We start from the raw sequence: 16,044 nt of genomic DNA on the forward strand, positions 1-16,044 counted from the left end.
CTAACTCCTTCCCATTCCAATCCTGAGACCCTTCTGATAGCATGAGATGTGATATCTCAATGTCTCTAATACCAAACCTGAGATCCTACCTCTAACATGAAATGTGATATCCATCTCCTTCCCTTTCCAAACCTGAGACCCTGCCTATAGCATGAGATGTGATATCCAAGTCCTTCCCATTCCAATCCTGAGACCATTCCTATAGCATGTGATGTGATATCTCAATGCTTATACCAAACCTGAGACCCTTCCTATGGCATGAGATGTCATATACAACTCCTTCCCATTCCAACCCTGAGACCCTTCCTATAGCATGAGATGTGATGTCTCAATGCTTCTAATACCAAACCTGAGATCCTTCCTATAACATGAGATGTGATATCCAACTCCTTCCCATTCCAATCCTGAGACCCTTATGATAGCATGAGATGTGATATCTCAATGCCTCTTATACCAGACCTGAGATCCTTCCGATAGCATGAGATGTGATATCTCAATGCTTCCAATACCAAACCTGAGATCCTTCCTATAATATGAGATGTGATTTCCAAATCCTTCCCCTTCCAAACCTGAGACCCTCCCCTTTAGCATGAAATGTGATATCCAACTCCTTCCCATTCCAATCCTGAGACCCTTCTGATAGCATGAGATGTGATATCTCATTGCCTCTAATACCAAACCTGAGATCCTACCTCTAACATGAAATGTGATATCCATCTCCTTCCCTTTCCAAACCTGAGACCCTGCCTATAGCATGAGATGTGATATCCAAGTCCTTCCCATTCCAATCCTGAGACCCTTCCTATAGCATGTGATGTGATATCCAAGTTCTTCCCATTCCAATCCTGAGACCCTTCCTATAGCATGTGATGTGATATCTCAATGCTTATACCAAACCTGAGACCCTTCCTATGGCATGAGATGTCATATACAACTCCTTCTATACCAAACCTGAGACCCTTCCTATAGCATGAGATGTGATATCCAACTCCTTCCCATTACAATCCTGAGACCCTTCCTATAGCATGAGATGTGATGTCTCAATGCTTCTAATACCAAACCTGAGATCCTTCCTATAACATGAGATGTGATATCCAACTCCTTCCCATTCCAATCCTGAGACCCTTATGATAGCATGAGATGTGATATCTCAATGCCTCTTATACCAAACCTGAGATCCTTCCGATAGCATGAGATGTGATATCTCAATGCTTCTAATACCAAACCTGAGATCCTTCCTATAATATGAGATGTGATTTCCAAATCCTTCCCCTTCCAAACCTGAGACCCTCCCTTTAGCATGAAATGTGATATCCAACTCCTTCCCATTCCAATCCTGAGACCCTTCTGATAGCATGAGATGTGATATCTCAATGCCTCTAATACCAAACCTGAGATCCTACCTCTAACATGAAATGTGATATCCATCTCCTTCCCTTTCCAAACCTGAGACCCTGCCTATAGCATGAGATGTGATATCCAAGACCTTCCCATTCCAATCCTGAGACCCTTCCTATAGCATGTGATGTGATATCTCAATGCTTATACCAAACCTGAGACCCTTCCTATGGCATGAGATGTCATACACAACTCCTTCCCATTCCAACCCTGAGGCCCTTCCTATAGCATGAGATGTGATATCTCAATGCTTATACCAAACCTGAGACCCTTCCTATAGCATGAGATATGATATCTCAATGCTTATACCAAACCTGAGACCCTTCCTATAGCATAAGATGTGATATCCAAATCCTTCCCATTCCAATCCTGAGACCCTTCCTATAGCATGAGATGTGATATCTCAATGCTTATACCAAACCTGAGACCCTTCCTATAGCATGAGATGTGATATCCAACTCCTTCCCATTCCAATCCTGAGACCCTTCCTATAGCATGAGATGTGATGTCTCAATGCTTCTAATACCAAACCTGAGATCCTTCCTATAACATGAGATGTGATATCCAACTCCTTCCCATTCCAATCCTGAGACCCTTATGATAGCATGAGATGTGATATCTCAATGCCTCTTACACCAAACCTGAGATCCTTCCGATAGCATGAGATGTGATATCTCAATGCTTCTAATACCAAACCTGAGATCCTTCATATAATATGAGATGTGATTTCCAAATCCTTCCCCTTCCAAACCTGAGACCCTCCCTTTAGCATGAAATGTGATATCTAACTCCTTCCCATTCCAATCCTGAGACCCTTCTGATAGCATGAGATGTGATATCTCAATGTCTCTAATACCAAACCTGAGATCCTACCTCTAACATGAAATGTGATATCCATCTCCTTCCCTTTCCAAACCTGAGACCCTGCCTATAGCATGAGATGTGATATCCAAGTCCTTCCCATTCCAATCCTGAGACCATTCCTATAGCATGTGATGTGATATCTCAATGCTTATACCAAACCTGAGACCCTTCCTATGGCATGAGATGTCATATACAACTCCTTCCCATTCCAACCCTGAGACCCTTCCTATAGCATGAGATGTGATATCTCAATGCTTATACCAAACCTGAGACCCTTCCTATAGCATGAGATGTGATATCCAACTTCTTCCCATTCCAATCCTGAGACCCTTCCTATAGCATGAGATGTGATATCTCAATGCTTATACCAAACCTGAGACCCTTCCTATAGCTTGAGATGTGATATCCAACTCCTTCCCATTCCAATCCTGAGACCCTTCCTATAGCATGAGATGTGATATCTCAAGGCCTCTAATACCAAACCTGAGATCCTTCCTCTAACATGAAATGTGATATCCAACTCCTTCCCCTTCCAAACCTGAGAGCCTTCCTATAGCATGAGATATGATATCCAAGTCCTTCCCATTTCAATCCTGAGACCCTTCCTATAACATGAAATGTGATATCCAACTCCTTCCCATTCTAACCTGAGACCCTTCCTATAGCATGAGATGGGATATCCAACTCCTTCCAAATCCAATACTGATACCCTTCCGATAGCATGAGATGTGATATCCCAATGCTTCTACCAAACCTGAGACCCATACTATGGCATGAGATGTGATATCAAACTCCTTCCCATTCCAATCCTGAGACGCTTCCTATAGCTTGAGATGTGATATCCAACTCCTTCCCATTCCAATTCTGAGACCCTTCTTATACCATGAGACTTGATATCTCAATGCTTCTAATACCAAACCTGAGACCCGTCCTATAACATGAGATGTGATATCCAAATCCTTCCCCTTCCAAACCTTAGACCCTTCCTTTATCATGAGATGTGATATCCAACTCCTTCCCATTCCAATCCTGAGACCCTTCCGATATCATGAGATTTGTTATCTCAATGCTTCTAATATCAAACTTGAGACCCTCCCTATAGCTTGAGATGTGACATCCAAGTTCTTCCCATTCCAATCCTGAGACCCTTCCTATAGCATGAGATGTGATATCTCAATGCTTCTAATACCAAACCTGAGACCCTTCCTATAACATGAGATGGGATATCCAACTCCTTCCCATTCCAATCCTGAGACCCTTCCGATAGCAGAGATGTGATATCTCAATGCTTATACCAAACCTGAGACCCTTCCTAAGGCCTGAGATGTCATATACAACTCCTTCCCATTCCAATCCTGAGACCCTTCCTATAGCATGAGATGTGATATCTCAATGCTTATACCAAATCTGAGACCCTTCCTATAGCATGAGATGTGATATCCAACACCTTCCCATTCCAATCCTGAGACCCTTCCTATAGCATAAGATGTGATATCCAAATCCTTCCTATTCCAATCCTGAGACCCTTCCTATAGCATGAGATGTGATATCTCAATGCTTATACCAAACCTGAGACCCTTCCTATAGCATGAGATGTGATATCTCAATGCTTATACCAAACCTGAGATCCTACCTCTAACATGAAATGTGATATCCATCTCCTTCCCTTTCCAAACCTGAGACCCTGCCTATAGCATGAGATGTGATATCCAAGTCCTTCCCATTCCAATCCTGAGACCCTTCCTATAGCATGTGATGTGATATCCAAGTTCTTCCCATTCCAATCCTGAGACCCTTCCTATAGCATGTGATGTGATATCTCAATGCTTATACCAAACCTGAGACCCTTCCTATGGCATGAGATGTCATATACAACTCCTTCTATACCAAACCTGAGACCCTTCCTATAGCATGAGATGTGATATCCAACTCCTTCCCATTACAATCCTGAGACCCTTCCTATAGCATGAGATGTGATGTCTCAATGCTTCTAATACCAAACCTGAGATCCTTCCTATAACATGAGATGTGATATCCAACTCCTTCCCATTCCAATCCTGAGACCCTTATGATAGCATGAGATGTGATATCTCAATGCCTCTTATACCAAACCTGAGATCCTTCCGATAGCATGAGATGTGATATCTCAATGCTTCTAATACCAAACCTGAGATCCTTCCTATAATATGAGATGTGATTTCCAAATCCTTCCCCTTCCAAACCTGAGACCCTCCCTTTAGCATGAAATGTGATATCCAACTCCTTCCCATTCCAATCCTGAGACCCTTCTGATAGCATGAGATGTGATATCTCAATGCCTCTAATACCAAACCTGAGATCCTACCTCTAACATGAAATGTGATATCCATCTCCTTCCCTTTCCAAACCTGAGACCCTGCCTATAGCATGAGATGTGATATCCAAGACCTTCCCATTCCAATCCTGAGACCCTTCCTATAGCATGTGATGTGATATCTCAATGCTTATACCAAACCTGAGACCCTTCCTATGGCATGAGATGTCATACACAACTCCTTCCCATTCCAACCCTGAGGCCCTTCCTATAGCATGAGATGTGATATCTCAATGCTTATACCAAACCTGAGACCCTTCCTATAGCATGAGATATGATATCTCAATGCTTATACCAAACCTGAGACCCTTCCTATAGCATAAGATGTGATATCCAAATCCTTCCCATTCCAATCCTGAGACCCTTCCTATAGCATGAGATGTGATATCTCAATGCTTATACCAAACCTGAGACCCTTCCTATAGCATGAGATGTGATATCCAACTCCTTCCCATTCCAATCCTGAGACCCTTCCTATAGCATGAGATGTGATGTCTCAATGCTTCTAATACCAAACCTGAGATCCTTCCTATAACATGAGATGTGATATCCAACTCCTTCCCATTCCAATCCTGAGACCCTTATGATAGCATGAGATGTGATATCTCAATGCCTCTTACACCAAACCTGAGATCCTTCCGATAGCATGAGATGTGATATCTCAATGCTTCTAATACCAAACCTGAGATCCTTCATATAATATGAGATGTGATTTCCAAATCCTTCCCCTTCCAAACCTGAGACCCTCCCTTTAGCATGAAATGTGATATCTAACTCCTTCCCATTCCAATCCTGAGACCCTTCTGATAGCATGAGATGTGATATCTCAATGTCTCTAATACCAAACCTGAGATCCTACCTCTAACATGAAATGTGATATCCATCTCCTTCCCTTTCCAAACCTGAGACCCTGCCTATAGCATGAGATGTGATATCCAAGTCCTTCCCATTCCAATCCTGAGACCATTCCTATAGCATGTGATGTGATATCTCAATGCTTATACCAAACCTGAGACCCTTCCTATGGCATGAGATGTCATATACAACTCCTTCCCATTCCAACCCTGAGACCCTTCCTATAGCATGAGATGTGATATCTCAATGCTTATACCAAACCTGAGACCCTTCCTATAGCATGAGATGTGATATCCAACTTCTTCCCATTCCAATCCTGAGACCCTTCCTATAGCATGAGATGTGATATCTCAATGCTTATACCAAACCTGAGACCCTTCCTATAGCTTGAGATGTGATATCCAACTCCTTCCCATTCCAATCCTGAGACCCTTCCTATAGCATGAGATGTGATATCTCAAGGCCTCTAATACCAAACCTGAGATCCTTCCTCTAACATGAAATGTGATATCCAACTCCTTCCCCTTCCAAACCTGAGAGCCTTCCTATAGCATGAGATATGATATCCAAGTCCTTCCCATTTCAATCCTGAGACCCTTCCTATAACATGAAATGTGATATCCAACTCCTTCCCATTCTAACCTGAGACCCTTCCTATAGCATGAGATGGGATATCCAACTCCTTCCAAATCCAATACTGATACCCTTCCGATAGCATGAGATGTGATATCCCAATGCTTCTACCAAACCTGAGACCCATACTATGGCATGAGATGTGATATCAAACTCCTTCCCATTCCAATCCTGAGACGCTTCCTATAGCTTGAGATGTGATATCCAACTCCTTCCCATTCCAATTCTGAGACCCTTCTTATACCATGAGACTTGATATCTCAATGCTTCTAATACCAAACCTGAGACCCGTCCTATAACATGAGATGTGATATCCAAATCCTTCCCCTTCCAAACCTTAGACCCTTCCTTTATCATGAGATGTGATATCCAACTCCTTCCCATTCCAATCCTGAGACCCTTCCGATATCATGAGATTTGTTATCTCAATGCTTCTAATATCAAACTTGAGACCCTCCCTATAGATTGAGATGTGACATCCAAGTTCTTCCCATTCCAATCCTGAGACCCTTCCTATAGCATGAGATGTGATATCTCAATGCTTCTAATACCAAACCTGAGACCCTTCCTATAACATGAGATGGGATATCCAACTCCTTCCCATTCCAATCCTGAGACCCTTCCGATAGCAGAGATGTGATATCTCAATGCTTATACCAAACCTGAGACCCTTCCTAAGGCCTGAGATGTCATATACAACTCCTTCCCATTCCAATCCTGAGACCCTTCCTATAGCATGAGATGTGATATCTCAATGCTTATACCAAATCTGAGACCCTTCCTATAGCATGAGATGTGATATCCAACACCTTCCCATTCCAATCCTGAGACCCTTCCTATAGCATAAGATGTGATATCCAAATCCTTCCTATTCCAATCCTGAGACCCTTCCTATAGCATGAGATGTGATATCTCAATGCTTATACCAAACCTGAGACCCTTCCTATAGCATGAGATGTGATATCCAACTATTTCCCATTCCAATCCTGAGACCCTTCCTATAGCATGAGATGTGATATCTCAATGCTTCTAATACCAAACCTGAGACCCTTCCTATAACATGAGATGGGATATCCAACTCCTTCCCATTCCAATCCTGAGACCCTTCCGATAGCAGAGATGCGATATCTCAATGCTTATACCAAACCTGAGACCCTTCCTATGGCATGAGATGTCATATACAACTCCTTCCCATTCCAACCCTGAGACCCTTCCTATAGCATAAGATGTGATATCTCAATGCTTATACCAAACCTGAGACCCTTCCTATAGCATGAGATGTGATATCCAACTTCTTCCCATTCCAATCCTGAGACCCTTCCTATAACATGAGACGTGATATCCAACTCCTTCCCATTCCAAACCTGAGACCTTTCCTTTAGCATATGTGATATCCAACTACTTCCCATTCCAATCCTGAGACCCTTCCGATAGCATGAGATGTGATATCCAACTCCTTCCAATTCCAATACTGAGACCCTCCCAATAGCATATGTGATATCTCAATGCTTCTAATATCAAAACTGAGACCCTCCCTATAACATGAGATGTGCCCATTCCAATACTGAGACCCTTCCAATAGCATATGTGATATCTCAATGCTTCTAATATCAAAACTGAGACCCTCCCTATAACATGAGATGTGATATCCAACTCCTTCCTATTCCAATCGAGACCCTTCCTATAACATGAGATGTGATATCTCTATGCTTCTAATACCAAACCTGAGGCCCTTCCCGTAGTATATGTGAAATCCAACTCCTTCCCATTCCAAACTTGTGACCCTTCCTGTAGCATGAAATGTGATTTTTCACCCCTTCCAATACCATACCCGAGACCATTCCCACAGCCTGAGATTTGAAATCTCATTTCTTCCAATACCAAACCCGAGACCCTTCCGATAGGATGTGATTTGATATCACAGTGCTTCTAATACCAAACCTGAGACCCTCCCTATAACAAGAGATATCATATCCAACTCCTTCCCATTCCAATCCTGAGACTCTTCCTATAGCATGACATGTGATATCGAACTTCCCATTCAAATCCTGAGACTCAGACCTCCCCGTCTAACCTCACCACTCCTAGCTCCCGGATTGATAATGCACTCCTGCTGTGTCTTCTCTCCCTTCTTCTGCTTCCTTTCCTCTCTCCTTCCTCATGTGCCCTAGGTCAGGCTCCTTCTACACCTCCGCAAGGATTACTGATTTGTACCCCTCCCCACTCTCAACTCTCACTCAGTTAACACTCATCTGACATCTGCCATTTCCTGGACCCGACCTTGATGTCCTTGGTCTAACCGAGACATGGATGACGGCCAGCGCTGTCTCGAGCTCTGACACTTTCCTCCCTGATGACAAGTTCCTCTCCATGCCCAGATCCAACCATTCTTGAGGGGGAGTATCCTTGATTCCTGTAGTAAATTGCTTTCCTTTGCAGGCCGACTCCTCTCACGAATGCCTTGTCTGCATGCATTCTCTCTTTCCTGGCCATTCTCTCACCGTGGCTATTTGCCTACCCCCTTCCTCTCTCAGTGGATGGACTTCTCCATCCTAGCCTCCTACCACTCAACTCCGCCTACTTGGAGAATTCAAAATGAACCTGTATGCTTCCTGACCTGGACTTTTACGAGATCTGCAACTCTTCCTGTCTCTGGCCCTACACACTGCAGGGAATACTCAGGATTTTCTGATCTCAGACATCCCCCTATGTAACCCTCTCAACAATCCTCTCCCGTGGTGATCAAGTTCTCATCTCCAAAGAAGGCTAACTACCAGCTGTTCCTCCTCAGTGGAGTTCTCCCTTTCTCCCTTTCTGTCCCTGCTCTCTGCACCGTTTCGCGTTGCAAACACTCGCTTCCCTGCTCTCTGGTTTAGACGCTTTTCCTTCTTCCTTTCTGTGCTTGTTCTCTGCATCGTTTCGCGTTGCAGAGAACAACTCGCTTCCCAGCTCTCTGGTTTAGACGTGTGTTCCCGGCCTTCTCTCTTCCCGCTGCCTTCAAATCAACAAATGAGCTTCAAAAGATACACGGTGCTCAGAATGCTTTATAACACCCATTATTCAAGATATAGCTGTAACCCGCTAGACGTATTGAAAAGTGCTAAAAACTAGCAAAAATAGCTAGAAAATGTTCTTTCCTCGCGTTTTGGTAAATACGAATTCTGGTGGATTCCCATTTTGTACTCTGTTCGTGCATTTGTTCAGTCGAATCCTGATGTTTTTAACCACTCGTCACCCATGCAAGGGGGGGATCAAAATCTACTGTTCACAGGCTGAATGTATACTGCTGAAATCGTCAATGCATTATCGGGTAAACCGACTGTTCTGGAAAGTGTATTTGCCATCTGTTATTCCAGTCAGCATGTTTTCATCGTCCCTTCTTGTTTCAAGGCTGCACTCCCGTGGTGATCACATTCTCCTCTCCAGAGCAGGCTAACTACCAGCTGCTCCTCCTCAGAGGCGTTCCACCTTTCTGTCCCTGCTCCCTGCACCGTTTCGCGTTGCATGTACTCGCTTCCCAGCTCTCTGGTTTAGATGCGTGTTCCCTGCCTTCTCTCCTCTTCCTACAGCCTTCCAATGAGCTCCACAAGATAGTGTTCAGAATGCTTTATAACCCCATTATTCAACATATAGCTGTAACCCGCTAGACGTATTGAAACGTGCTAAAAACTAGCAAAAATAGCTAGAAAATGTACTTCCCTCGCGTTTTTGTAAATGCGAATTCTGGTGGGTTCCCATGTTGTATGTACTGTGTCCGTGCGTTTGTGTCGAATCCTGAAGTTTTTAACAACCACTGTTCTCCCATACTAGGGAGGGGGGGTCAACATCTACTGCTGTTCACAGGCTGAATGTATACGGCTGAAATCTTCAAGGCATTATCAGCTTTCCTGTTTTGGAACGTGTATTTGCCATCTGTTAATGCAGTCGCCCTTTGTTCATCGTTCCTTCTAGTTTACAGGCTGCACTCCCCTAGTGATCACATTCTTCTCTCCTATGCAGGCTAACTACCAGCTGCTCCTCCTCATAGGTGTTCATCCTTTCTGTCCCTGCTCCCTGCACCGTTTCGGGTTGCATGTACTCGCTTCCCAGCTCTCTGGTTGAGATGCGTGTTCCCTGCCTTCTCTCCTCTTGCTACAGCCTTCCAATTTGCTCCACAAGATGCAGTGTTCAGAATGCTTTATAACCCCATTATTCAACATATAGCTGTAACCCGCTAGACGTATTGAAACGTGCTAAAAACTAGCAAAAACAGCTAGAAAATGTACTTCCCTCGCGTTTTGGTAAATGCAGGGTACACGCGTCTAAACCAGAGAGCAGAGAAGCGAGCATTTCAGCAGTATAAATTCAGCCTGTGAACAACACATTTTGACCCTCCCTTGTATGGGAGAAGAGTGGTTCAAAAGACCAGGATTCGACTGAACAAACGCACGAACAGAGTACAAAATGGGAATCCACCAGAATTCGCATTTACCAAAACGCGAGGAAAGTACATGTTCTAGCTGTTTCTGCTCGTTTTTAGCACGTTTCAATACGTCTAGCGGGTTACAGCTATATGTTGAATAATGGGTTATAAAGCATTCTGAACACTGTATCTTGTGGAGCTCATTGGAAGGCTGTAGGAAGAGGAGAGAAGGCAGGGATCACGCATCTAAACCAGAGAGCTGGGAAGCGAGTACATGCAACGCGAAACGGTTGGAGCAGGGACAGAAAGGATGAACGCCTATGAGGAGGAGCAGCTGGTAGTCAGCCTGCTCTGGAGAGGAGAATGTGATCACCAGGGGAGTGCAGCCTGTAAAGTAGAAGGGACGATGAACACAGGGCGACTGCATTAACAGATGGCAAATACACGTTCCAAAACAGTCAGGAAAGCTGATAATGCCTTGAAGATTTCAGCCGTATACATTCAGCCTGTGAACAGCAGTAGACGTTGACCCCCCCCCCTTGTATGGGAGAACAGTGGTTAAAAACTTCAGGATTCGACAACAAACGCACGGACAGTACATACATGGGAACCCATCAGAATTAGCATTTACAAAAACACGAGGAAAGTACATTTTCTAGCTGTTTTTGCTAGTTTACAGCACGTTTCAATACGTCTAGCGGGTTACGGCTATATGTTGAATAATGGGTGTTATAGAGCATTCTGAGCACTGTGTATCTTTTGGAGCTCATTTTTTGATTTGAAGGCAGCGGGAAGAGGAGAGAAGGCAGGGAACACGCGTCTAAACCAGAGAGCTGGGAAGCGAGTACTTGCAACGCGAAAAGGGCAGAAAGGAAGAAGGCCTCTGAGAAGGAAAGGCGTCTAAACCAGAGAGCAGGGAAGCGAGTGTTTGCAACGCGAAACGGTGCAGGGAGCAGGGACAGAAAGGGAGAATTCCTCTGAGGAGGAACAGCTGGCAGTTAGCCTTCTTTGGAGATGAGAACTTGATCACCACGGGAGAGGATTGTTGAGAGGGTTACAGAGGGGGAGGTCTGAGATCAGAAAATCCTGAGTATTCCCTGCAGTGTGTAGGGCCAGCGACATGAAGAGTTGCAGATCTCGTAAAAGTCCAGGTCAGGAATCATACAGGTTCATGTTGAATTCTCCAAGTAGGCGGAGTTGAGTGGTAGGAGGCTAGGATGGAGAAGTCCATCCACTGAGAGAGGAAGGGGGTAGGCAAATAGCCACGGTGAGAGAATGGCCAGGAGAGAATGCATGCAGACAAGGCATTCGTGACAGGAGTCGGCCTGCAAAGGAAATCAATTTACTACAGGAATCAAGGATAAGCATTGAGATATCACATCTCATGCTATAGGAAGGGTCTCAGGATTGAATGGGAAGGACTTAGATATCACATATCATGCTATAGGGAGGGTCTCAGTTTTGATATTAGAAGCATTGAGATATCACATCTCATGCTATCGGAAGTGTCTCAGGATTGGAATGGGAAGGAGCTGGATATCACATCTCATGCTAAAGGAAGGGTCTCAGGTTTGGAACGGGAAGGAGTTGGATATCACATCTCGTTATAGGAAGGGTCTCAGGTTTGGTATAAACATTGAGATATCACATCTCTGCTATCGGAAGTGTCTCAGGATTGGAATGGGAAGGAGTTGGATATCCCATCTCATGCTATAGGACGGGTCTCAGGTTTTTTATTAAAATCATTGAGATATCATATTGCATGCTGTAGGAAGGGTCTAAGGATTGGAATGGGAAGGACTTGGATATCACATCTCATGCTATAGATAGGCTCTCAGGTTTGGAAAGTGAAGGAGTTGGATATCACATTTCATGTTAGAGGAAGGATCTCAGGTTTGGTATTAGAGGCATTGAGATATCACATCTCAGGCTATAGGAAGGGTCTCAGGATTGGAATGGGAAGGAGTTGGATATCACATCTCATGCTATAGGAAGGGTCTCAGGTTTTGTTATAAGCATTGAGATATCACATCTCATGCTATAGGAAGGGTCTCAGGATTGGAATGGAAGGAGTTGGATATCACATCTCATGTTATAGGAAGGATCTCAGGTTTGGTATTAGAAGCATTGAGACATCACATCTCATGCTATAGGAAGGGTCTCAGGATTGGAATGGGAAGGAGTTGGATATCACATCTCATGCTATAGGAAGGGTCTCAGGATTGGAATGGGAAGGAGTTGTATATGACATCTCATGCCGTAGGGAGGGTCTCAGGTTTGGTATAAACATTGAGATATCACATCTCTGCTATCGAAAGGGAATCAGGATTGGAATGGGAAGGAGTTGGATATCCCATCTCATGTTATAGGAAGAGTCTCAGGTTTGGTATTAGAAGCATTGAGATATCACATCTCATGCTATAGGAAGTGTCTCAGGATTGGAATGGGAAGGACATGGGTATCACATCTCATGCTATAGGGAGGGTCTCAAGTTTGATATTAGAAGCATTGAGATATCACATCTCATGCTATAGGAAGGGTCTCAGGTTTGGTATAAGCAGTGAGATATCACATCTCATGCTATAGGAAGTGTCTCAGGATTGGAATGGGAAGGAGTTGGATATCACATCTCATGTTATAGGAAGGATCTCAGGTTTGGTATAAGCATTGAGATATCACATCTCTGCTATCGGAAGGGTCTCAGGATTGGAATGGGAAGGAGTTGGATATTCCCATCTCATGTTATAGGAAGGGTCTCAGGTTTGGTATTAGAAGCATTGAGATATCACATCTCATGCTATAGGAAGGGTCTCAGGATTGGAATGGGAAGGACTTGGATATCACATCTCTTGCTATAGGGAGGGTCCCAAGTTTGATATTAGAAGCATTGAGGTATCACATTTCATGATATCGGAAGGGTCTCAAGATTGGAATGGGAAGGAGTTGGCTATCACATCTCATGATAAAGGAAGGGTCTAAGGTTTGGAAGGGGAAGGATTTGGATATCACATCTCATGTTATAGTACGGGTCTCAGGTTTGGTATTAGAAGCATTGAGATATCAAGTCTCATGGTATAGGAAGGGTCTCAGAATTGGAATGGGAAGGAGTTGGATATCACATCTCAAGCTATAGGAAGGGTCTCAGGATTAGAATGGGAAGGAGTTTGATATCACATCTCATGCCATAGTATGGGTCTCAGGTTTGGTAGAAGCATTGGGATATCACATCTCATGTTATCGGAAGGGTATCGGGATTGGATTTGGAAGGAGTTGGATATCCCATCTCATGCTATAGGAAGGGTCTCAGGTTGGAATGGTAAGGAGTTGGATATCACATCTCATGTTATAGGAAGGGTCTCAGGATTGGAATGGGAAGGACTTGGATATCACATCTCATGCTATAGGAAGGCTCTCAGGTTTGCAAGGGGAAAGAGTTGGATATCACATTTCATGCTATAGGAAGGATCTCAGGTTTGGTATTAGAAGCATTGAGATATCACATCTCATGCTATCGGAAGGATCTCAGGTTTGGTATTAGAAGCATTGAGATATCACATCTCATGCTATCAGAAGAGTCTCAGGATTGGAATAGGAAGGAGTTGGATATCACATCTCATGCTAAAGGGAGGGTCTCAGGTTTGGAAGGGGAAGGATTTGGATATCACATCTCATGTTATAGGAAGGATCTCAGGTTTGGTATTAGAAGCATTGAGATATCACATCTCATGCTATCGGAAGGATCTCAGGTTTGGTATTAGAAGCATTGAGATATCACATCTCATGCTATCAGAAGAGTCTCAGGATTGGAATAGGAAGGAGTTGGATATCACATCTCATGCTAAAGGGAGGGTCTCAGGTTTGGAAGGGGAAGGATTTGGATATCACATCTCATGTTATCGGAAGGATCTCACGTTTGGTATTAGAAGTATTGAGATATCATATCTCATGCTATAGGAAGGGTCTCAGGATTGGAATGGGAAGGAGTTGGATATCACATCTCATGCTATAGGGAGGGTCTCAGGATTGGAATGGGAAGGACTTAGATATCACATATCATGCTATAGGGAGGGTCTCAGTTTTGATATTAGAAGCATTGAGATATCACATCTCATGCTATTGGAAGTGTCTCAGGATTGGAATGGGAAGGAGCTGGATATCACATCTCATGCTAAAGGAAGGGTCTCAGGTTTGGAATGGGAAGGATTTGGATATCACATCTCATGTTATAGTAAGGGTCTCAGGTTTGGTATAAGCATTGAGATATCACATCTCTGCTATCGGAAGTGTCTCAGGATTGGAATGGGAAGGAGTTGGATATCCCATCTCATGTTATAGGACGGGTCTCAGGTTTGTTATTAGAATCATTGAGATATCATATTGCATGCTGTAGGAAGGGTCTAAGGGTTGGAATGTGAAGGACTTGGATATCACATCTCATGCTATAGATAGGCTCTTAGGTTTGGAAAGGGAAGGAGTTGGATATCACATTTCATTTTAGAGGAAGGATCTCAGGTTTGGTATTAGAAGCATTGAGATATCACATCTCATGCTATAGGAAGGGTCTCAGGATTGGAATGGGAAGCAGTTGGATATCACATCTCATGCTATAGGAAGGGTCTCAGGTTTGGTATAAGCATTGAGATATCACATCTCATTCTATAGGACGGGTCTCAGGATTGGAATGGAAGGAGTTGGATATCACATCTCATGTTATAGGAAGGATCTCAGGTTTGGTATTAGAAGCATTGAGACATCACATCTCATGCTATAGGAAGGGTCTCAGGGTTGGAATGGGAAGGAGTTGGATATCACATCTCATCCAATAGGAAGGGTCTCAGGTTTGGAATGGGAAGGAATTGGATATCACATCTCATGTTATAGGAAGGATCTCAGGTTTGGTATTAGAAGCATTGTGATATCACATCTCATGCTATAGGAAGGGTCTCAGGATTGGAATGTGAAGGATTTGGATATCACATCTCATGCTAAAGGAAGGGTCTCAGGTTTGGTAGAAGCATTGAGATATCACGTCTCTGCTATCGGAAGGGTCTCAGGATTGGATTGGGAAGGAGTTGGATATCCCTTCTCATGCTATAGGAAGGGTCTCAGGATTGGAATGTGAAGGATTTGGATATCACATCTCATGCTAAAGGAAGGGTCTCAGGTTTGGTAGAAGCATTGAGATATCACGTCTCTGCTATCGGAAGGGTCTCAGGATTGGATTGGGAAGGAGTTGGATATCCCTTCTCATGCTATAGGAAGGGTCTCAGGATTTGAATGGCAAGGAGTTGGATATCACATCTCATGCCATAGGAAGGGTCTCAGGTTTGGTATAAGCATTGAGATATCACATCTCTGCTATCGGAAGGGTCTCAGGATTGGATTGGGAAGGAGTTGGATATCCCTGCTCATGCTATACGAAGTGTCTCAGGTTGGAATGGGAAGGAGTTGGATATCACATCTCATGTTATAAGAAGGGTCTCAGGATTGGAATGGGAAGGATTTGGATATCACATCTCTTGCTATAGGAAGGGTCTCA

The sequence above is a fragment of the Ambystoma mexicanum genome, chromosome 5q (assembly GCF_040938575.1).
Source record: "Ambystoma mexicanum isolate Mex_15411 chromosome 5q, UKY_AmexF1_1, whole genome shotgun sequence".
NCBI lineage: Eukaryota > Metazoa > Chordata > Amphibia > Caudata > Ambystomatidae > Ambystoma > Ambystoma mexicanum.